The sequence below is a fragment of the Diceros bicornis genome, chromosome 11 (assembly GCF_020826845.1).
Source record: "Diceros bicornis minor isolate mBicDic1 chromosome 11, mDicBic1.mat.cur, whole genome shotgun sequence".
Taxonomy (NCBI): domain Eukaryota; kingdom Metazoa; phylum Chordata; class Mammalia; order Perissodactyla; family Rhinocerotidae; genus Diceros; species Diceros bicornis.
Window position 1 is genome coordinate 15,863,425 of NC_080750.1, and position 23,674 is coordinate 15,887,098.

At 39.6% G+C, this 23,674-nt stretch overlaps 1 non-coding gene across 1 annotated transcript; it reads right to left on the reverse strand.

Moving 5' to 3' along the window:
• Positions 1-21,542: 21,542 nt before the first annotated feature.
• LOC131411623 (U6 spliceosomal RNA) lies at positions 21,543-21,647 on the reverse strand. Its single transcript, XR_009221608.1, has one exon. It is a non-coding gene; the product is annotated as a U6 spliceosomal RNA (small nuclear RNA).
• Positions 21,648-23,674: the final 2,027 nt, after the last annotated feature.

Genomic DNA, 23,674 nt, shown 5'->3' on the forward strand with positions numbered 1-23,674 from the left:
TGCATGTTGGGCTACTACGCTATTAACGTTCAAGCAGAGTCTGAGCTAGCTCTCTTGAGCTGCCCTTGGCACTCAGACAATGCAGAGAGTTTAGAAGTTCCTCCTGACAGGAGAGAGCTGCAGAAGGAAGTAGATAGTCTTGGCTGTCCAACTTGGAATCCCTAGGCAAGCACAAAGTGACGTTGAAGCCAGGTTGCAGCCAACCTTCAAGGGCCAAGTCCCCAGAGAGAAATTTCGGTCTCAGGCCAAGCTGAGAAAGTACAGACCAGTCACACCACCCTTAGACTACATGCCCAGGGACAGCAGCAGAGCAGCCTCATCTCAGAGGATACCAGCCAGTGCATGGCCATGGATGCCACGAAGAGCATAGTAAAACCCCTCTCACCCAGCTGCTTCCCAGAAGGGAGAGAAGGAGAATTCTGCAAGTCTGAGCATTTACTGAAGGACTGAATCACTCCAAAGAAACCATTTGAATCAGTTCTGTTTGATGGTATCATATCACATTTGAGTAAATTGAAATTTAGACCGAAAGGATACTATTTAAATCACCAGTTATTTGTTGATGTGCCTAATTGTCCCCTCCACCCAGCAGGATGGGAGCACATAAGGAGGATGAGATCAGCCGTAGAGAAACGAAGCAGCTTTGCACATGTAATTGTGCCGTGACTGAATTTGGAATCCTGCAACATCTTTTTCCTGCTACACAATTCCACCACAAATTCAGGGTTATATTATAATTCATTACTTTCTTTGAAAAATGAGAAAAAAATCCATATTTTAATTATCAGGCTTTATAATTTTAATACACTAGGCAAATATCATTATATGTGTTTAACAAATCATTGACTTCTGCATTACACAGACCATATATTTTGTGTCTGTGTATGTGTGTGTGTGTGTGATACATACATGTATATATCTTAATATTCTCTATTTCCTTTTTTTGTTACATTTCCTGTGTGCTGAGCTGAGGTATTTATTCTTCTGAATGATGCAATGGGTTAACAAGATAGTATATCAGGAAGGAAATCTTTTAAGGTACAAGGACCTTGACACTACAGTTTGTTTCGATTTGATTAAACAGATGGAATTCCACGCAAGTGGAAAGTTGTGAAGGCGGACTCCTATAGCATATACAACATCAGTGAACAAATGTGGTGGGAAGTCGCTGAAATGAAAGGGGACAGAATGGTTTCTAGCATCTCACCTTTTACCAATGATACTCTGCTGCTTTGAGCCTTCAAGTTCAAAATCCAGGTTTTGTAACAATAAGAAAAAGTGGTGTTTTTACTTGTGAAATGCTAAAACTCCTAACCATCAGAGAATGAAGTAGGTGATTACCTGGAAAACGACTCATACATTCCTTGAACATTTCTCTTCCTCTGAATCTGTAGAGGAAGCACTGGGAACTACAGTAAATGTGGGAGTTTTTTTCTGAATAAAAACTACTGAAATTTATGATAAGGATTATTCTTCATTTTGTGTGTAGATGTTATGGAGATGTCAAAAATCAACCAAAATTTTAAGTGTAATATTTTGGAAAGTTTGGTATGACCTAATTTTAGTTAACTGGAAATAGTTCTAATTAAAGATGAATATATTTCAGGTGACAGAATGTTTAAAGGACACTTTCTTTCCAACTAATTCTGTAAGGCTGAAACAGGAATTAATGAAAAACAATATGAAGATCCAAATTTAACTTTCTTCTTCATTTTTAAAAAGGATCTAAATCTTGCCAGTTTAACTAGAATCTATTTTTTCTGTTTAGTTGCATTTTTATAGTACACAGAATTGGAGAAATTATCAGCACTAGAGTAAATATTTTAACATCATATTAAGTTTAGATACATTATTTTAAATGAAGAAAAAATATCCAATTTAAAGCAGAGGAAATATGCTTAATGTTAGTGAGTGCGTGAGGTATAATATCTGTAAAGAAAACAGGGAAAGGGGAGCACATATTTTGGAAGAGAATCCACTGGGGGCACACCAAGAAATTCTGATTTGGGGCATTTAACACTTGTCCCATTGTTGTATACTTGATTTCCCTTTGTTTCTTTTGTTTAGTGGTACAAGCGGTTTGCGGCCAAAGAAAGTGCAGACAGCTTAATGATGTGCCATCACTGATATCCACCAGCACCCTGAGAAACAACAAGCTAGTCAGTAATGGTAAACAACACTCACGAGGAAACCACTTCAAAAAACTCGGATCAGTGTTCGCAAGAGGACAGTTTTACTGCAAAGCAACATATAGAACAAAACTTGCTTCTAAACAGAGGAATGTTTAGGAGACAATGCTGTCAAGGAAGGGAGGGGACAGAAAGGAGCCTGCACCACTACATGGTGTGGAGGACAATGCAGGGATTGGAGGACTGAGTGTTCTGGGTTTCAATCCCAGATTCAGTACTTGGGCTCTCTGCACCTCTGTCTTCTCATGTGTGAAATGGGCATAAGGATACAAACCTTCTAAGATTGTTATGAGCATTAAACAAGTTAAACTAAGGTAAAGTACTAAGCCCAATGTCTGGACTTTAGAGGGACTTAATTAGTTCCCCTTTCTAGTATTTCTACTTAGAACAAATTAGTGAGTAAGTACATTCAGATTAAATGCTCTAACATAATCCCACTCGTTCCTATGATCACACGTGCTGTCCTCACCCTGGGTGAATGTGGACTGATGTGGGAGGCATGAGTCCCTACCCCAGGCAGCTCACATCTAGAGGCTTCCCTGGCCTGTGCCCAGAGGTAATTCAGATAATTCAGATGAACCCTCTGAGCTATGTCAGTTTTATGATTATGTTCTTCTCACCCAAAGAAAACCAAATGTTTTTGAATCCTTTCTAGAATGATTCAGGAATAATCCACAGAGGGCCCTCTTTTGCTCTGGGCTTTACTTTCCCTCAACTCCTTCTCCCTTTCAATAATGATAATAATGTTAACAGTGAACAGTGAACAGTGAACATAATGACAGCTATCACTTAATGAAGACCTGCTATGTACCAAGCACTATAGTAAGTGTTTTATGTATATAATCCTTTCAACAACTCAGAGAGGTGTGTATTTTTATCCTCACATGGGTTTCTTGATATCAAGGACTATCCCTTCCAAGGCAACATTCCTGAAATATCTGGGACTCCCTTAGAAGTAAGCTTTCCAGACATTCTGGTTCTGCCAGCCAGAGGTCCTTTCACCTAAAGGGATCACTTCTGCCACCTGCCATCAGCGAGAACATGGACTCCCAGGCCATGTGGCCTCGTCCAGTGGAGACTTCTCATTCTGTTCAGCCACGTTGTAGGCCGTATTTCCCATACCTCTGCCCCAAGCCTGGGATGGAGGGAAAACCACGCTGTCCCCATTACAGCCCTTCTCGTGAGCCCAGAGAGGTCACTTAGTTCTTCATCCCACTTTGTCTTAGTCCAAAGCTCCTGGGCAAGACCCTTGAATGTCCTCTCGACTCTCGCACCTCCTCTCACTGTGCATTTTCACTGTATATATCGTTATTCCTTCCACGCCTCCCTAAATTGCATCAGCACAGATGAATCCCTCTCTGTACCAAACACTCACATTAATCTCTCTCATGTAACGCTCATAATAACATTCAGATATTATAGATAAGGCCATGACTGAGGTTCAAAGATATCAAATAGCTTTGGCTAAGATGTCCCTCATGGTGACAACTAGGACTAGGATCTAGGTCTTTTGACTTCAAGTTCAGGACTTTTTATACTATGCTATTCTGCTTTCTGATCTCGTCAACAATTAATATGTTTTCAGGGATGTCAGAAATAAGATGATATCCTTTCATATCTCATATAAATACTCAATTCTATGGAAAATAATGATCTTATAATGATATTTAGCAGCATTTATATATTATAGCATTCAGCAAATTTATTGTGTTGAATTCTAAGGAACATTAAGTACTTAAAACATTTTGAAAGAGTGATTCACTACCGTTACTAAGAATATTTGCAATGGGGATGATTCACTGTAGAAAGTTTAAATGAGACTTTGAAATAGACAATGTACGAATCATAAATAAAAAAATTTTAAAAAGAGAGAGAGAGAGAAAAGAAAAAAAAACCCTTTGTGGTTACTTTTCTTACAACTAAATGTCGCTTTACTAGAAAAGGGTTTGGCCAACCTATTGATTCATCCAGGACGGATGCTGTTTTTTAAGATTTTTTTTTAAGGCCTATTGTTCATTTTAATAATTTCATCTCTCTTTCTTCTTTTCCTTCTTCTCATTCCTGTTCTCCTTCTACCGCTCCTTCTCTTCCCCTTCCTTCTCCTCTACCTCCTCTTTCTTTTTCTTTTTTTCATTTTTTTGGCTATTAAAATTAGTTCATACAAAGAAATCACATATTGTACTACAAAATTAATATCTATCAAAGTTGATTTTATGTTTGGCTTCATTTGTCCTTTCTCCTTGTGTATAGATAATGCCTATTATTTTTCTCCAAGGGAGATAAAGACATTAGGATGATCTGCCTCTAAAGGTAGAATGGGAGAAGAGTCAGTGTTGAGATGTTATGAACGCACTCTTGAGGGAAGTTTCCAAGCTTATGTAGAATAGGGTATTAGTCAAGATTCTGCAGAGAATCAGAACCAACAGGATGTGTGCGTACAGGTATATGTAAAGAGGAAGATTTATTTTAAGGAATTGGCTCACACGGTTACGGAGGCTGGTGAGTCCAAAAAGCTGCAGAGTAGGCTGACGAGCTAAAGACACGGGAAAGAGTCGATGCTGCAGTTCAAGTCCAAAGGCAAAATGCTGGCAAAACTCCCTCTTCTTCAGAGGAGGTCAGGCTTTTCCAATTAGAGCCTTCAACTGCTTGGATGAGACCCACCCACCTTATGGAATAGTGTTAATCTGCTTTATTCAAAGTCTGCTGCTTTAAATGTTATGGCCATCTAAAAAATACTTTCACAGAAACAAGTAGAATAATGTTTGACCAGATTTCTGGGTACCATGGCCTAGCCAAGATGACACATAAAATTAACCATCACAGATGGCCAGATACTCCCTGTAGAGAGATCATTGCTGTATGTCCCATGTTCAATCACATCAGAATAAGTAGAATTGTCCCTTAATAAACTGTGTCAAACACAACTCCTCTTCTCTCCCTGGCTTATCCAGAAATTTTTATGTTTTTTACAAACTACAGCCTAGTTCCCTATGTTTATGGGAATTTAGAAGAGAAATGGTTGCCTCAACTCCAACTGTGGTGTTACAAATCAATAGCAACTTTGATCACTGGCAAAACTGGCAAAATTCTTTACTCCAAGCTCTAAAGATCTGACAGTTTCTTCCTTACTAGTCACTATGAACAATGGCATCAATCTGTGGGATTATTAGAGTCACTTTCCCAAAATGTCTTAATTCCAGTTCTCTATTGCCTTCTTTAGCTTCTAATATTGACTCATCCCTTACTCTGTTCCCTATTCTGTCTTGTAGATGTAAAAACAGCAACTGAGTCAAACCTGGGGAAAGCAGGAGAAGATGACTTCTTGGGTCCTGACTCCCTACAGTCCTAAGTAATCCCATCCTCCCCAGGGCTTCCACTCAAGGAAGTTGCTACTGTGTATGTGTGTCTGTGTGTGTGTGTGTGTGTGTATCTTTGAGGGGTGAATATCAAGAACTGAGAGAAGGATATAGAAGACGTAGAAGAAATACAGGATTAGAAATTTCTTTTTTTCTTTTTTTTGGTTCATTTTCTCTAAATGTTTAAAAAATTAGGACTGAGAAGGTATAGTGAAATTTAGAAAAGAGATGCTTACTGTAATGTAAAAAGTTCATCTAAATCTTTCTCTATCAAGATTGGCATCATGCTGGTGCTGTGAAGAATAGGGTATAAAAGAAGAGTCAGAAGAGGAGAAAGGCGTCCTGAGCCAGGGGACATGCACAGTGTTGAAAGTTTGTGGGAAAGCGGCCTGACCAGAGTGGACAGCAGCAAGAAATAAGGCTGGATAAGGAGCATAAAACCACATTTTGGAGAGTCTTGGAAACCCCACTGAGATGAGACTTGTCACCATTGAGTTGTGATGAGTAGAGAAGAGACATGATGTGGTGGGGTTGGGGGGATGAGGAGGAATGAACAGAGGAAAGCCCCACTCCTAGAGGCTGAGAGGAGGAGAGTGGACATGTGTGTATCTCATCCCACGACTGATTTCCTCCCTGAAGTGAGAAGGGAGGGCGTCTAATGATGGTAAAGACAAGAGGTTAGGATTGAGGGCTCGAGAGAAGGTTGTTCAGTTCAATTCCACAAGTCATTTTTGAGCTTCTGCTCTGGAGTGGTCACGATGCTAGGTGTTAGGAATACAAAGACAAATAAAATATGGCCTCTTTCCTCAAGAAGCTTGCAGTCTTACAGCAATCAATAAGAAAAAGAAAAGCTCTTTAATGAGCTAGCAGCACAAGTCAAGCTTGATCTCCTACTTGCCTGACTACTGAGACTTGGCAGTCTAGTGTGGGGTGGGGGCAGCTTACCACGAAGGCCAAGCTGGTGTTGACATGTCATGTCAGAGTGAGCTAATGACAGAAGCTGGATGATTAGAGATCCCAGGGGAAGAGCAAGTTCCATACATGAAGAGGGTGGGAGAGGCTCGTGTGTAAGAAGGTTGCGGTGAGATTCGGTGTGCGTTCTGAGATCTCATGATGACGTTCAAGGAGTGACTGTGCAGATGCGCTGCTGCCCTGGAATGGGGATGGAGGTCAAGAACCAGAGTGAGCGAAGAGACTTGAGACCAAGAGTAGGGTGAGTTGTTAGTGGACAGTAGCACTTTCCTGCACTTGTGGCAAGGTGAAATTGCTCCCACTACTCTCAGACTGGGCTGAGGAAATATTTCTTTATATCTCCATAAATGATCTCAGTTTCTTCATGACCCCACCCTCTAGGTAATAGGAAAAAACACCTAAATGTTATTTTAGTCTCTAAGTAAACTTAGTGCGTTGTAATGAGAAGAACCAGCTGCGTAATTTGCAGGGCTCAGTGCAAAATGGAAATGCAGTCCTCCTTGTTCAAAAATTAAGACTTTCAAGGTGGCAACATTAGAATATTAAAGCAAGCCTGGGGACTTCTAGTCTCACGTCTGCAAAGCTAGGCCTGGTAGTAAATTCAAGAATCCCTCCAGGTGACTCTCCATATCTGTAAAGTGCTCAGAGTCTCAGATTTTCTCTCTCTGGTTGCACCTCTGAAGGTGGGGACAGGGTGTGGCTTACATGCCCTCTAGGTGTGATGGAGACTGGGGAGAAAGGACATGTGGCTCCCAGCACGGCTCCCTCTATCCTCACTGGTCTCTATAGTGAAGTAGCTGGGTTTTGTGCTTCCTGCACTGGTGGCTACTCAAATGCAACTGGTTCGTCTGGTTTTGTGGGGTGAAGTGCTGGCCTATGTGCTGAAGTCCAGGATTCCAACCCCTGTCCTTTTGTGTCGAAATCTTGGCTCGGGGCAGCCACCTTGCCCGGGCCCTGGGCCTAGCCAGTCCACCAACACTTTCAGCACCTCTATGATTTCTCATAGGGGCACTTTGGAAATGTCCAGTCTCCTGATTTCCACAGCAATCTGTGGGGCACTGTGAGCCCTGCCCAGGCCCATCTGTCTCCACCCTTCCCACCCTTTCCCCTGAATCACCATGGCCCAGTGGTGAGGGGTGTGGCTCTCTCTGGTTCACCTGAGAAGGTGGGTGGTGTGTCCTGATGTTCTTGGGCTTTCTCGTACCTGCTTGAATGTTTCTAAAGCATCTACCAGGTTAGGCTTTTAAGGGAGGTGCAAGGACCTGCCTATCTGCCCCATGTCCATCTCTATCCACAGCTTCTGGATCTTCTTCTCCCCACCATTTCTCCAGTGAAAAGACATGTGATGACATTCTCTATGTCATAGCTCACTTTTCTTTTATGGTCCTTAGGTGCACAGAATTGAATTAATCAGAAATTTGGGTTCATCATGCATTATCTTCATTGGTTTCCTGCGTGTCCCTCTTTTATTTTTAGCTGTTCATTTATTAATTAAATAATATAATTAACATTGTGAAACCACCACCCAACCCAGGAACTAAAGCATTTCCAATAACTGACATCTACCTCAGCCTGCCCCCAACGTCTTCCATAGAAGTAATTATTATCCTGAATTTTACATTATTCTCTCTCTCTCTTACGTACACACACACACACACACACACACACACGTACACACGCAGAGTTTTATCTCACGTATAGCCGTCAGTGTACCGTAGCCAGCTGTACCAGATCAAGAGAGTCAACGACTGTGTGCTTCACTTCTCAACTCTGCATTTACAGATCTCATGTGGGTAACTTGAAATCAGCCATGATGGGAGTATTTATAGCATGAAATTAGCAAATACTACAAAGCAGAGCCTTTTTCCCCAGAGAGCCAGTTATTAAACATTTACCAGCACGCCATTGTATGTATGTTCCTAAACAAAGACTTCCTCTTTTGTCCACTTGCTGTATTCCTAACACTTAGAATGATGCCCAGCACATAGAAGACACTAAGTCGTTTAACATATGAGTGATTATCCTTCTCTATCCCTAGGGCGACAAGTCTCAGGACCTAGATAGCACAGTGGAAGGTATCCTCTCTGCCTACAGAAGAAATTCTATCATCTGAGAGCTAAACGAAGTTAGAAAACTCTATCTCTTTTAATAGAGCCTGGCTTCAGTAACTATTGTCTGCTGCCTAAACCCCATATTAGATATTATATAATGAATATTAGTGCTTCTGTTCTCCTTGCATTCCTGTTGGAACAGTTCTAAACCTGTTAGGTAAATAGTTGCCTCTGGAAAAAGACTGGGGGGAGTGGTCTGTACAAGGGAATGCAAAAGGAAAAATATCTCAAAAAATATTATCCCAGATACACATTGCTTTTCCCAAGAGCCTAAACTAAAGGGAATGACACCATGGCAGGCAATTGCAGACACAGAGGAGGCCAGGAGGCCATGAAAGAAGCCAAGGAGGGAGATTATGTTTCCACCAGGAATGTGTCTTGGAGTTATTCAAATCATTTCACAAAGAAGGGCGTCTATTACCATAATGTAAAGGGAAAAACTACCCTGTTCCTCCGTGCCTCCTCTCCTACTCACACAAACACTTCACTTCTGACACTTATGGTCACCACATGTGTGGGGATTTTTCCCCCCACTGAGCTATTCTCTGAGACACTAGCTGGTGTCCTACAATTCAATTCAATTCTGACACAAACTGGAGTTAGCGCAGACCCCACAGGTTAAGGGCTCAGTCCCACGAGACTGACCCCCACTTCAGATGCCAATCAATCAAAAGTTGTAGGTCCCTAGATTACCCACAACTTCTGTCTGATTTGGCTACAAGTCAGAGGTTCCTATGACCCTCCTCCTTGGATTCAATCATTCGCTAGAACAGCTCGCAGGACTCAAAGAAACACTTATATTTTCCTGTTTGTTATATAATAAGTGATACAGATGAACAGCCAGATGAAGAGATACATAGGGTGAGGTCTGGAAGGATCCCAAATGCAGGAGCCTCTGTCCCCATGGAGCTGGGTTGTACTACCCACCCAGTACATGAATGCGTTTACCAACCTGGAAGCTCCCCAAACCTCGTACTTTCCTCACGTAGGCATGATCTATCATTAACTCTATTTCCAGCCCTTCTTCCCTCTCTGGAGAATGGAGAGTGGGGCTGAAAGTTCCAAGCTTCTAATCAGGGCTTGGTCTTTCTGGTAACCAACCTTCATCCAGGAACCCACAAAGAGTCACCTCATTAGAACAAAAGATATTCCTATGATCCAGGAAATTCCAAGGAATTTAGGAGCCATGTGTCAGGAACAGGGGTCAAAGGTCAAATATTAGAACAAAAGATGCTCTTATCACTTAGGAAATTATAAGGGTTTCAGGAGCTCTGTGCCAGGCACTGGGGGCAGAGACCAATATATGTATTTTCTATTATTTCACATATAAGCAGGACCAGCCACACTTCTCTACATGTGTGAGGTCACAGTCTCTTAACAAGAAGTGCAGAATTAAGGAAATGCTCTTTAAGTTTTTAGGTAATCTACTAAAAACTCAAAACACAGATGCCATGAGTCCTATCACTACTGCCACCTTCTTCTCCATCCTTCTCTCCCCTCTGTCTCCCTAGATGTCCCCCTTCCTCTCTCCCTGCTCTTTTTCATTCTCCTCTTTCTCCTCTGTACTTCTCTCCTTGTCCTCTCCCTTTTCCAGGCAGTCCACAGTAAGGCAGACTGCTGAGTGTGCATGAAAGGAAAAAATAGTGAAATGGACCAGAGTTCCATCTCAGAGCACTTTACATCCCTAGGAGTTGAAGCACTGGGTCCTCTGGCTGGGCACAGTCATGTCTGTGACTATTTCTGGGTGTATTGTACACTCTGGAAAATCCCATATTAACTTTTTTTTGGAAATAAAAGATTAATCTTGATATTTTATTCATCTGAAAATGACTCTACAATCTTACTTTTTCCTAAACTCTCTCTCATGTGGCAGAAAAATCATATGTGTTTATCAAATCTTATTTCATTTTCTTCTTTCTAGGCACACAGAAGGACTGTATTTCCCATCTCTCTTGGAGCTTAGTTAGAGCCATGTGACTGGGTTTTGCCCAGTGGAAATAAACAAAACCTTCCACACAACATCCACAACTATGTTCTCCTCCCGTTTTGTATTTGCCATCACTTACTTAAAATGGCAGTGTACAAGATGCTAGATCACTGAGTCACTTCTTGGAGGAGAGCCCTGAAGGGAAACCTCCCACCCCTCATCAGACTGTGACATGAGCAAGAAATAAACCATATTGGGGTAAGGCACAGAGGTTTGATATTTGTTACTGCAGCCTAGTCAATCCCATCCTGACTCTTTTCTTAGGAACATCTTCAAAAGTCCTAGGATTCATTCTAATTGAACATACATGGGTCATATACCCATCCCTGAAACAATTATTGTGGCCAAAGAGAAGCTGGCACATTGAGTGACCAAGGTTGAGTCACATGTTGTGTTCCTGGAATTGAACATAGAACCTTGGTGAACAAACGAATTGATACTGAGGTAAGAGTTGATATGCCAGAAAGGAGTCATGGAATTGGTTTGTCTTTATTTGTTTATTTATTTATTTTCAGTTGGAGATGCAGGGAAAGACAGGGAGTAGATGCAGGGGTCTAAAAACATCACGGGCTTTTAGGAATGATGAGTAGGCTATTTTTATTTTAATAAATATTAATACTAAGAATTAGTTGTAAATAAGTCTAAAAGGAAAAATTAAATCCAATTTTAGAAACTCTAACTCTGGAATACCAAGGTAGATCACCTATTCTCCTATAAAATTTAGGGAATCTTGGATATTTTAGAGGTGGGCAGTTATTTGATGTGTTTGATGAGAGGGGTTTTCTAAAAAGTAATAACTTGGTAGCAGTATGCAGAATAGGTTGAGGTTGAAGAAAACTGGAGTTGAGAAAATTATAATAATCCGAGAATGCAATGATAAGTGATAGTAGTAGTGGTGGTGGAGGGAGTGAGAAGGAATTGACAGGTTGAGTGAAATGAGAAAGGAAGAATTGACAGGTCTTCACGTCTGATTTGATGCAGCGAGATGAGGAGGAATCAAAGATGATTTAAAGGTTTGAAACTTGCACAGGGAGATTCTATCTGGAGAAGATAATGTGCTTCAGTACATTGAGTCTGAGATGCCTATTAGACATTCTCATGGAAGCCAAGCAACTGGAATCTGGGGAATAATCTGGTCTGGAAAGAAAGATTTGGGAGGCATCTCCATAAAGATATTTGTTGATAAAATTACTCGGTGAGAATGGAAATTATGTAAAGCAGAGGTCTGAGGATATCTCCTTGGGCAATAATCACCACTGGGACAGAGTTGAGATAGAGAAATTGAATGAAGAGAGAAGACCTGAGGAGGAGGAGGACAAGGAAGGAGTATGTGTCAAGGAAGGGCATCTGAAGGTCTCTTAAAACTGCCCAACGCTGCACAGAGTGACACTGAGTCACTGGGGATCTTGACGTTTCAACAGAGTGAAGATGAAGTTTCAGGTCAGCTAAATTTTGAAGTGTTAATGAGACGGCAAATTGTAAGGAGACAGCGTTAAAAAGCCAGTACAAAATAAAATGGTAGATTGAAGGCACATCACAGTCAAACCAAAGTTTCTCCAGGACTGAGGAGACCTGGGCATTTTTAAATCAGAGGAAAAGAAACCAGGGAGGAGGAAGAATTTTTGCTGTTTTGTCTGTTTTTTTTTTGTTTGTTGGCTGTTTTTCGTTTTTTCAGAAAACTAGTAAGAATAATAACAATACCTTTTATTGCCACTTAATATGTGTCAGGCACTGTGATAGGTACTTTTCAGTTATATTTTTTCCATTTATTGTACCCATTTTGTAGATGAGGAAATGAGAAATCAGAAAGGTTGAGTCACTTGACAAGATCAGTCAGCTGGTAAGTGGCGGAGCAGAATCAATCCCACTGGATGTGAATTCACTTTCAATGATACCCCACAGTCTCTGAAGTGCCTAACAGAGCTGGCATGAGACGATCCATCAGAAAGTTCTCAGAGAATGGTAGGTGACATCTAGGAGCCCAGATTTAATATGAAGAGACTTCTGGGGATTTCTAACAGGAGCCTCTGATTTATCTCAGCAAAGCAATCAAGGCCCTGTCTCTGGAGGCATCTCTTCTGTGCTCATTTACTAAAGGTGATAACATGTAGTTACACACGGTTTGAATTTTGTATCAAGAATGAATTAGTCTTTGAAGGTAAACAAGCATACTTTCTTTTATCAGATAAAAAATTGTATAGTCCTTTGCCTTTTATCATTTTTTCTTTAATTTTTATTGAGGTAGTGTTGGTTTATGACATTATATAAATTTAGGTGTACATCATTATATTTCTATTTTTCTTTTTTCTTTTTTCTTTAATTTTTTATTGAGATAACATTGGTTTATAACGTTATATAATCCTTTGCCTTTTAAATTAAGAAAAGCCAAGAATGAAACTGAGAACTCTGCTGAGGTGAGAGAGCAACCCCAATACTTGAACACGTATTTCTCCAGCAGCTTTTTTTCTTTCATTAATCCTGTTTTATATTTATTTTTAATTTTTTCAAAGTTTTGGAGGATCCTTTGGGAAAGTCAGTGGTATATATGTGGATTTATGTTGTATATATCGTCTTGTTGGTTGATTGTTCTTCTCTCTGGAGAGATCTGAAGGATGGGTAGGTTTTTAACAGGAACACATGCTGGTAAGAAGGACATTCCAGGGGGAAAGACAGCAGGCAAATGAGGAGAAGCAAGCAAGCCCTGAGGGTTCCAGAACACAAGTAGTGACTTTGACAGTGTTATAGAAATATAGAATAAAATGTTTACATTAAGAAGTTGTTGCTTACCATGCGGAAAGGAGAAGAGAGAGCACAGAGTCCCCAAGGGGATAGCTCTACACTCTCGGTTCTCCTTGAAGTTCCAAATGTCATTGTGTGCGTCCCCGTGCAGATTCAATACACAGAGCTAGCTTAGCAATGTGAGCAAGCCATCGGGGATTTTTGTCCAAGAACTGTCTTTGTCTCTTCCCAAGAAATGCTCTGTTTGATGAGTCCAGGGGCTTGTCACGACACAGTCAAATTGTGGGCAGGGATACCTGGAACCAAGATGGGGAGAGTTTGGACAAAGTATCTTGTAACACAGGGGAGTGTGGATACTTCTGGCAGGAGAGGAGTGAATATGGTCTTCATCAATGGTCCATAAGACATATGCAGGGGAAGGGGAGGAAAGAGTGGGGAAGGCAAGTCTGGGTCATAATTGAGGACTATGAATGCCAGACTGAGGAATCTGAAGAGCTCTCTTAATGGATGTCCAATTAATCAGATCTGTAGATAACTGATGCTTCCCATTCGCTGTGTAGAACTTGTTCACTAATGCCTCCTGCACCTGAACTTGGGAGATAGTTGCCTTTCTTCACAGCTCCTGGCACTTCTGCTTCCACTGTCTGAGTTCAGGGCTTACCAAGAATCAGTTACCTTTGTTCCTAAGCCTGTTTGTGCCTTCTTTATTTGTAACTGGAATTACATAATTTAATTAAATGCTATGTAACCTGATGAAATATGAATGTGAGAGGGAAGGATGGGGCAATAATTTCTACAATAGCTAAGTAGAATGCTTTGGAAAGAACTCATAAAAGTGAGTCCCTAAAATAATTGATGTTAAATTAGCTGTCAGTGAAAAAGTTATTTAAAAAATTGGAGAAAATAAGTAAAACTCTAGAAGGATTCTGGGCTCAGGTTGCTTCGCAGGTGTCTTTTAGGTCTTGTTCCACTTTAAAAAAACTAAAACTTCAGATCTTAAGATGATGCAGCCTACGTGTGGTGTAGGTAAGGAGGCACCTCTGAACTCCACCAGAGGACCCCTGTTCAAGACAGGCCCTGGCTCCATATTACATGTAGTTTCCCATGTTTCATGTCAAGTATAAAATATTAGGGTGAATTTACAGCATTTTCTATGATTCCTCATTTTAATTGACTTCTTCAATTAATTAGTTAAGTATGGGTCAATAAGGAGCCACTGGAGATTTTGAAGCAATGAAGTGACATATTCAACACAATTAAAATGGAATTTGTTCTATTTAATAAACATTTTAATCTACCTCTCAATATAAAATATTTCAATACACTTGCATTAAAAAATCTATCAACTTCAAGTATGAGTTAAATAGAATTCCCTCCACAGCTTGATTTGACCTCAAGGTACAAATACAATATGATGTCATGAGTCTGGAGGAAGACTAATGGGTTCTAGCCCTAATTTTACTACCTACCAGTACATGACTTTGGACAAGTTTCTTGGCCTCTCTTTGCCTCAGGTTTCTTATCTGTAAAAGGAGGATAAGAACAGAACCTGTCTGAGAGGAATGAGATATACATTAGCACTGTTACTAAAGAAAATTTAGGGTGGGTACCTCTGCTGACTACAAAGTAGGGCTGAGATGTGAGTTACTCATGCCAGAGACTCAAGGGTATAGGATACTTTGCCTAATGTAGGAAGATAAGGATTTTGGTGAATATGTACTATACCTTTCTAAAATATTATTAGAAAATAAGTCTGAAGTGTACACAAAACCCATAAAACTACGTTTATCATCTTGCTGCTTAACTATATACCAGGCCAGCCAGTTATCAGCTCCTTGAGTATCTGTTCGTGTATAAGGGTGATCTAGTCAACTGGGAGTCTCCTCCATGACAAATGAAGTCTCAGCCTTCTCCCAGCTTCTTATACTGGGGCCGCTTTTCTCTCTAGTACTATTTAGATACAGATGTGCTCCATAAACTTCAGCCCAGAAGGGAGGTGTTTGATAAATCAAAAGCAGTTATCATCTCCCATTGACTAAAGAGCATATTATAAATATAAAGCAAAAGTTTTCCATCGTGCTACAGTTTTTTACAAGGCAGACTGAATCTCAGATATGTCTTGAGGAAAGATAGAAAATGCAATTTATCAAAATACTGATTTTTCTGAGGACCCAGTCTTCTGATTCTCCAAGACTCAGAAACACATTTTTTAAAAAAAGGTTATATGTATATGTATGCGTGTGTATGTATGCTTGTATAAAAGACATGGCAAATTCAGAATTCCTCACAACTTTAAGAAGATATTCTGAGTCATATTTCTGACAGCTTTCATGGTTAAAATGGTTTTTGTGAATGTCCCTGAGCTGTGTGGCTGCCTGTCACAGTCAATCATGGTCGTTCTTACCAAGTTTCACAGTGAATAGTAATGAGAAATTTTACAAGAAAGAAGAAAAAGAGAGGGAAGGAAGGAAGAGAGAGAGAGAGAGAGAGAAAGAGATCCATTGCCCATTGTTACCGTAAGTGAAAAGAAAGAGAAACTGTGGGTGAGGAGAGCCTTTCTGGGACGTCGCTGCATATAAACAGTACCCCCAAACGTCAGCGGCTGCCTTTGGGCACATATCCTTCCCTCTGGTTCCCGCTAGCTGAGCTGGAGCTCGGCACCAGGAAAGTCCCGGCAGAGGAAGGGCGAGAAGCATGTGTGCAGCAGCTTTCCCATTTCCGCTCTTGGGCCGTTTTTCCACCTTGTCGTTTGCCCTGAATCAGAACAACAAGGTGAAGGGGGCAGAGGGAGATAGCACCAGCCCCTTTCCCCACTGTGACCGGATCACACAGTAGCCAAGCCTTTGCCGAGGAGTCCATGAAACCAAGGCGCGGCCATTCAAGACACGCTCGTTTCAAAATCCTGGTTTGGTTTTGCTCCATGAATGTCGGACTGTCCCAAAAGGAAGAGTTTGGAGCGCCTGTTGAGCAAACTTTCAGGCAGCCGCAGAGGCGCTGGGTTCTCTAATGTACACTCACAGCCTGCCCTCACTGACACTGCCTCCGCATGTCTTGACTCTCCGTCTCATTAGCCACTGCCCGTGACGCAGGCCTCGTTTTTCTTGTACTCATCAGCACCCAAATCCATGGGGTTGTGATGGGTTAGCAGCTTTTCCTATTAATAAGAAGCTGATCGGCCCTGTGGTTGTGGAAGTAAAATGAATCGTGGTTAGAAATATCTGTGTCCCTCCTGCCTTGGTATGAGGCCATCATTTAAACCATCTATGTATAGAAGAATCTCTCCCATTTGTAAAACCCTTAAGAGAAAAACTGAGTTTGAAACTTTCCTTAATTATGCCAGTGTTTAACAATAAACTTCGTAGTATGGAAATCTCAGCTCACTGTCCAGTATATTCACTGACTTATCTTTTTACATCAAGAGAAAATATGATTAAACTTTCTTTAATTAAACTTTCTTTAGTAATGTCAAGGCTTAACAAAAAACGTATATAATCTAAAAATCTAGAATCACTACTCAATATATTTACTGATTATGTTTTTAAGGATTAAAAGATATAAGCAGAGAATAATGTTATTAGAGTTAACATTACTTTCTGCACATGTCTGAGGTCGCTGCTCATAGGTCAATAGGAATCCTCTATTTTAAAGTATTGCCACTGTGTGGGGTGAGTGGGAGAACAGACGCTCTCCCTCACTCCTGTTATTTCCTTCCATTTGCAGAGAGCCCCCTTCCCGTCCCACTGCTGGCCTCTCTGCCCCTTTGCTCATCTGTCCCAGAAGAGGAGGTGAACTATGGGAAAGATTGTTTGCTAAAGTTGTCAAAATAATCCTCCCTCCCCAGGCCTTTACAATATGACTTAGCCACTTGTCCCACCAAGAAGTGGCATTAATTTCTCCACCCCTTTCTCCATAAGCTGGCCTTATGATTTGCTTTCACCAACAGAATGCAGTGCAAGCAACGGGTTGTGGCTTCTGAACTTCTCAGCCTGGAGTGGCCTTGCGGCTTCTGCTCTAATCCCCTTGTCTGCTGCCACTGTGTAAAGAAGCCCAGACTAGACTTAATGATGAGAGAACACATGAGAGAAAGGCCCGACCAACAGCCCAAACCAACCACCAGATGTGTAAGAGAGCTGACCTTAGACCATCCAGCCCCAGTCAAGCTGCAGATGACTGCAGCTACATGTGTGACCCAGACAAGACCAGCAGAAGGACCTCCCACTGGGTCCACTGCAAATTGATGACCCACAGTATTTTTTTTGTTGAGGTGTAATTTACATATAACATTGTATATGTTTAAGGTTTACAACCTGTTGATTTGATACATTTATATATGGCAATATGATTACCACCATAGCTTAAGCTAACACCTCTATCATATCACATAATTATCAGTTCTTTTTTGTGGTGAGAACATTTAAGATTGAATCTCCTAGCAATTTTGAAGTATATAATAGAGTATTATTGACTATAATCACTAATCACTATGCTGTGCATTAGCTCTCCAGAACTTATTCATCTTCTAGTTGCAAGTTTGTACCCTTAAACAACATCTCCCCAATTCTCCTCCCCCCTAGCCCCCAGTAACCACCATTCTACTCTCTGTTTCTGTGAGTTCAGCTTTTTGAGATCCCACATACAAGTGATATATGATATTTGTCTTTCTCTGTCTGGTTTGTTTCACTAAGCATAATACCCTCAAGTCCACCCATATTGTTGCAAATGGCAGAATTTCCTTCTTTCTCATGGCTGAATATTATTTCATTGTGTGGAGATATATATATATATATATAGTTCATATATATATATATGGTGTATATATATATATATATATATACACATGCATATCACAACTTCTTTATCCATTCATCCATTGATGGACGCTTAGGTTGTTTCCATATCTTGGCTATTGTGAATAATGCTGCAGTAAACATGGGAGTGCAGATATCTTTTCAATATCCTGTTGTCACTTCCTGTGGATATATATCCAGAAGTGAGATTGCTGGATCATATAGTAGTTGTATTTTTAATTTTTTGAGGAACCTCCACACTGTTTTCCATAGTGGTTGTACCAATTTACATTCCCACCAACAGTGTACAAGGGTTCCCTTTTCTCCACATCCTCACCAACACTTGTTATCTCTTGCCTTCTTGATGATAGCCATTCTAACAGTGAAGTCATATCTTATTGTCGTTTTGATTTGTATTTCCCTGATTATTAACGATGTTGAGCATTTTTTCATGTACCTGTGGGCCATTTGGTTATCTTCTTTGGAAAAATGTCTATTCAGTTCCTCTGCCCATCTTTAGTCAGTTTGGTTTGGTTTTTTGTTGTTGTTGTTATTAAGTTGTATGAGTTCTTCATATATTTTGGATATTAACCTCTTATCTGATATATGATTTGCAAATATTTTCTCCCGTTCCATAGGTTGCCTTTTCATTTCGTTGATTGTTTCTTTTGCTGTGCAGAAGATTTTTAGTTTGATGTAGTCCCACTTGTTGCTTTTTGCTTTTGTTGCTTGAGCTTTTGGTGTCATATCCAAAAAATCATTGCCAAGACCAATGTTAAGGAGCTTCTTCCCTATGTTTTCTTCTAGGAGTTTTACAGTATCAGATCTTATGTTTAAGTTTTTAATCCATTTCAAGTTAATTTTTGTGAGTGGTGTAAGATAGAGATCCAATTTCATTTTTCTGTATGTGGTTTCCCAGTTTTTCCAACACCATATGTTGAAGAGAATATCCTTTCCCCATTGAGTGTTCTTGGCTCCTTTGTCAATTATTAGTTGACAATATATGCAGGGGGTTATTTCTGGGCTTTCTATCTATTCCATTGGCCTATGTGTCTCTTTTTATGCCACTAACATACTGTTTTAATTACTACAACTTTGTAGTACAGTTTGAAATCAGGAGGCATAATTCCTCTGACTTTGGTCTTCTTTCTCAGAATTGCTCTGGCTATTTGGGGTCTATTGTGGTTCCATATAAATTTTAGGATTGTTTTTCCTATTTCAGTGGAAAATGCCATTGGAATTTTGATAGAGATTACATTGAATCTATAGATGGCTTTAGATAGTATGGACATTTTAGTAATATTAATTCTTCTTATCCATGAGCATGAGATAGCTTTATATGTGTGTCTTCAATTTCTTTCATCCAAGTGTTGCAGTTTTCATTGTACAGATCTTTTACTTCCTTGGTTAAATTTCTTCCTAAGTATTTTATTGTTTTTGATGCTGTTGTGAATGGGGTAGTTTTCTTTATTTCTTTTTCAGATATTTTGTTGTTAGTGTATAGAAACACAACGATTTTTGTGTGTTGATTTTATATCCCGCAACATCATTGAATTCATTGATTAGTTTTTTTGCTGAGTCTTTAGGATTTTCTATATATAAGATCATATCGTCTGTAAATAATGACAGTTTTACTTTTTCCTTTCCAATTTGGATGCCTTTTATTTCTATGCCTTGCCTAATTACCCTAGCCAAGACTTCCAATACTATTTTAAATGGGAGTGGTCAGAGTGGGCTCCCTGGTGTTGTTCCTAATCTTAGAGGAAATGTTTTCAATCTTTTCTCGAGTATTATGTTAGCACTGGGTTTGTTGTAGATGGCCTTTATTATGTTGAGGTATGTTCCTTCTATATCCAATTTGTTGAGAGTTTTATCATGAAAGGATGTTGTATTTTGTCAAATGCATTTTCTGCATTTATTGAGATTGTCATATGATTTTTATCTTTCATTCTATTAGTGTGGTGTATCACATTTATTGATTTGCATATGTTGAACCATCCTTGCATCCCAGGGATAAATCCCACTTGGTCATGGTGTCTGATCCTTTTAACATGTTGTTGAATTCAGTTTCGTAATATTTTGTTGAGAACTTTTGCATTTATATTCATTATGGATATTGTTCTATAGTTTTCTCTTCTTGTAGTATCCTTGTCTGAACTTTGGTATCAGAGTAATGCTGGGCTCATAAAATGAAGAAGATTGAAACTGTTCCCTCCTCTTCAATTTTTTGGAAGAGTTTGAGAAAGATTGGCGTTAATTCTTCTTTCAACGTTTGGTAGGATTCACCAGTGAAGCCATCTGTTCCTGGGCTTTTCTGGGTTGGAAAGTTTTTGATTACTGATTTAATCTCCTTACTAATTATTGGTCTGTTAAAATTTTCTATTTCTTCCTGATTCAGTCTTGGTAGGTTGTATGTTTCTAGGAATTTGTCCATTTCTTCTAGCTTATCCAATTCGTGGTCTATAATTGCTCATAGTAGTGTCTTATGATCCTTTGTATTTCTGTAATATCATTTGTAATGTCTCCTCTTTCATTTCTATTTTATTTGAGTCTTCTTTCTTTTTTTCTTAATTAGTAAAACTAAAGTTTTATCAGTTTTGTTTATCTTTTCAAAAAACCAGTTCTTACCTTCACTGATCTTTTTTATCATTTTTCTGGTCTGTATGTCATTTATTTCTGCACTAACCTTTGTTATTTCTTTCCTTCTGCTAACTTTGGTCTTAGTTTGTTCCTCTTTTTCTAATTCCTTGAGGTGTACAGTCAGGTTGCTTATTTGAGATCTTTCTATTTTCTTAATATATTCATTTATCACTATAAACTTCCCTCTCAGAACTGCTTTTGAAGCATCCCATAGCTTTCGGTGTGCTGTGTTTCCATTTTCACTTGTTTTGAGATATTTTTTGATTTCTCTTTTTATTTCTTCTTTGATTCATTGATTGTTCAGGAGTGTGTTGTTTAGTTTCCACATGCTTGTAAAGTTTTCAACTTTCCTCTTGGTGTTTATTTCTAGTTATACCATTGTGGTTGGAAAAGATAAGTGTGGGTATGATTTCAGTCCTCTTAAATTTGCTAAGACTTGCTTTGTGGCCTATCATATGATCTATCCTGGAGAATGTTTTGTGTGCACTTGAGAAGAATGTGTATTCTGCTGCTGACGGATGGAATGTTCTATAAATGTATATTAAATATATGGTTCAAGTGCAACATTTCTTTGTTGATTTTCTGTCTGGATGATCTATCCATTACTGAAAGTGGGGTATTGAAGTTCCCTATGGTTATTGTATCGTTGTCTATTTCTCTCTTCAGATCTGTTACTGTTTGCTTAATATATTTAGGTACTCCAATGTTGGGTGCATATATGTATTTACAATTGTTATTTTTTCTTGAGGAATTGACCTCTTAAAAATATGGAACACTTCATGAATTTGCCTGTCATCGTTGCTCAGGGGCTGTGCTAATCTTCTCTGTATTGTTCCAATTTCAGTATATGTGTTGCCAAAGCAAGCATGACCCACAGTGTTGTGAACAGATAAAATTGTTGTTGTTTTAAGCCACTAAGTTTTCAGGTGGTTTTTAAACAGTGGTGGATAATTGATAAAGACTTAATCTGATTGATAAGTCTAGAAAGAAAGACTGAGGATGCTGGCACAACCTCTTCCTCTCATTCTCCTTTTGGGAGGAAGTAGCCTGCTGAGAATCCATGTTCTGTTTTTGTCATCTAGGACATAAATCTCACAAGGTTGAAATGCACTGATATATATTTTTCCAAACGCTAAAGAGCCAGGAGTTAAAGTCAATATTTGGCTAAAATCAAGGCCAAAACCAAATATTGCCATGAGAAAAAGAACTAGAAATCAAGAATAAATCTGAAAAATAATAAAAAATTTAGAATTATTATAATAATTTTAACTGTCACAAATTCAAAGTTGATTAGTGAAATTAAAATGTGTTTTAAACATTTTTTCCAACAATGTATTCCATTTTCTTTTCTCTTTACATTCTTTATTATGTCAAAATTGAAAGTAATTTATCAAGATTTTGAATTTTTTCCTCCTCATGAAATTTTAAGGTGGCAAAAATGATAATTTAATTCATCTTCACAATATGTAAAAAATTCCCAAATAATACTTTTTATTGAAAACACATAGTATCTTTGTATGGAATTTGGCCTTGACACTTTTCTGTTACTCATTTTTATGCGAATTTAGTTCTCCTGATTATCAAAAGGATATTTTGTTCTAACAACAACTGCTGTTTCTGTGTAATGCTAAAAAAAATTTTTTAAGATGATTTCCCTGAGTTTTTCTTGCTCTATCTGTCTGCCCCACTTTTACCTGGACCTTCATCTGTGTTGTTCCTTCCTGTCAATTTTGATTCAGCTCCTACCATTTTGCCTGAGTGTGGAGCCCTGTGGAAGGTGGGAAGGTGGGGGTGCTAAGGCTGTCAGCCTGGTTCCTGCAGGCCCCTTACCTCACCTGCTAATCAGGGGACAAACCCCCCTCATTTCTGCTGTTGCTTGTACACTGGCCCGCTGCAGCTCCCTGTGAGTATCTGGTGGCTGTTTTGGAGTCTTCTATTGTTGGGTTATCGGTCATCCCGTGGCCTCCCGCTGCTTCTTCCTGAACAGATGCTGCTAATGCGCAGGTCTTGTGGCTTTTGCTGGTTTGTATTATGGGGCTCAGTGTGTGCCTTGTCACCTAGCTTTGTTGTAAATGTTGTTCGTTGATTTTTTTAAATTTCACTGTCTTTTTCTACGTGGGGATTCAGGAAGATCCAAAAGCTATGCCACTTCCACCACAGCCATCTTCCTAACATTTGATACGAAGAGTTTTACCTGAGTTCAATCTTGACTGCTTGCCTGTAGTTTGAAAGTGAATATCCAGATATTTATTCAGATCAGTGATAAATCCAATGACATCTCTGTTCACATCTCTTGTTTGCATTACAGTCGCTGTTATGCTGACTAGCTGGGATGGTCACCTCTGACATCAGATGATCTTTGACCACGCACGAATTTTGGGATATGAGAAATGATGTGAAATACACATCTGTCGTGTGGACCCTTTGGCAGAATTCCAGGACCAAGACCAAACTTGGGCACATCCTTTACATCAGCTGTGTATGTGCGATCTGGCTGCCCTGCCACCTGGTGGGTAAATTGGATTCTGGGTTTCAGTATTAGGAAGCCCACCTGCACATAGATAGAAACCATGTCCTCCAGCTCAGCCCTTACCAGTTGAGAAAAAGTGTAAATTTTAGCTCTAAATATCAACCAACTCCTTTATATCACTGTTTGATTACTTCAGAACTTGGACAGGGAGAATTTTGCTCTTTATTATTTGAAAAATAAATGAGGAGTAAAATATTGGAGAGCACCTTAACACATGGAGGTTGAGGCATCTGGCGGGGCCAGGAGGGTAACTTAAGCTTTGGTGGCTCTTACTAAGTGTTATGGGTTGAATTGTGCCCCCCGATTAAGGTATGTTAAAGTCCTAACCCTCAGTACCTCAGATTGTAACCTTATTTGGAGATA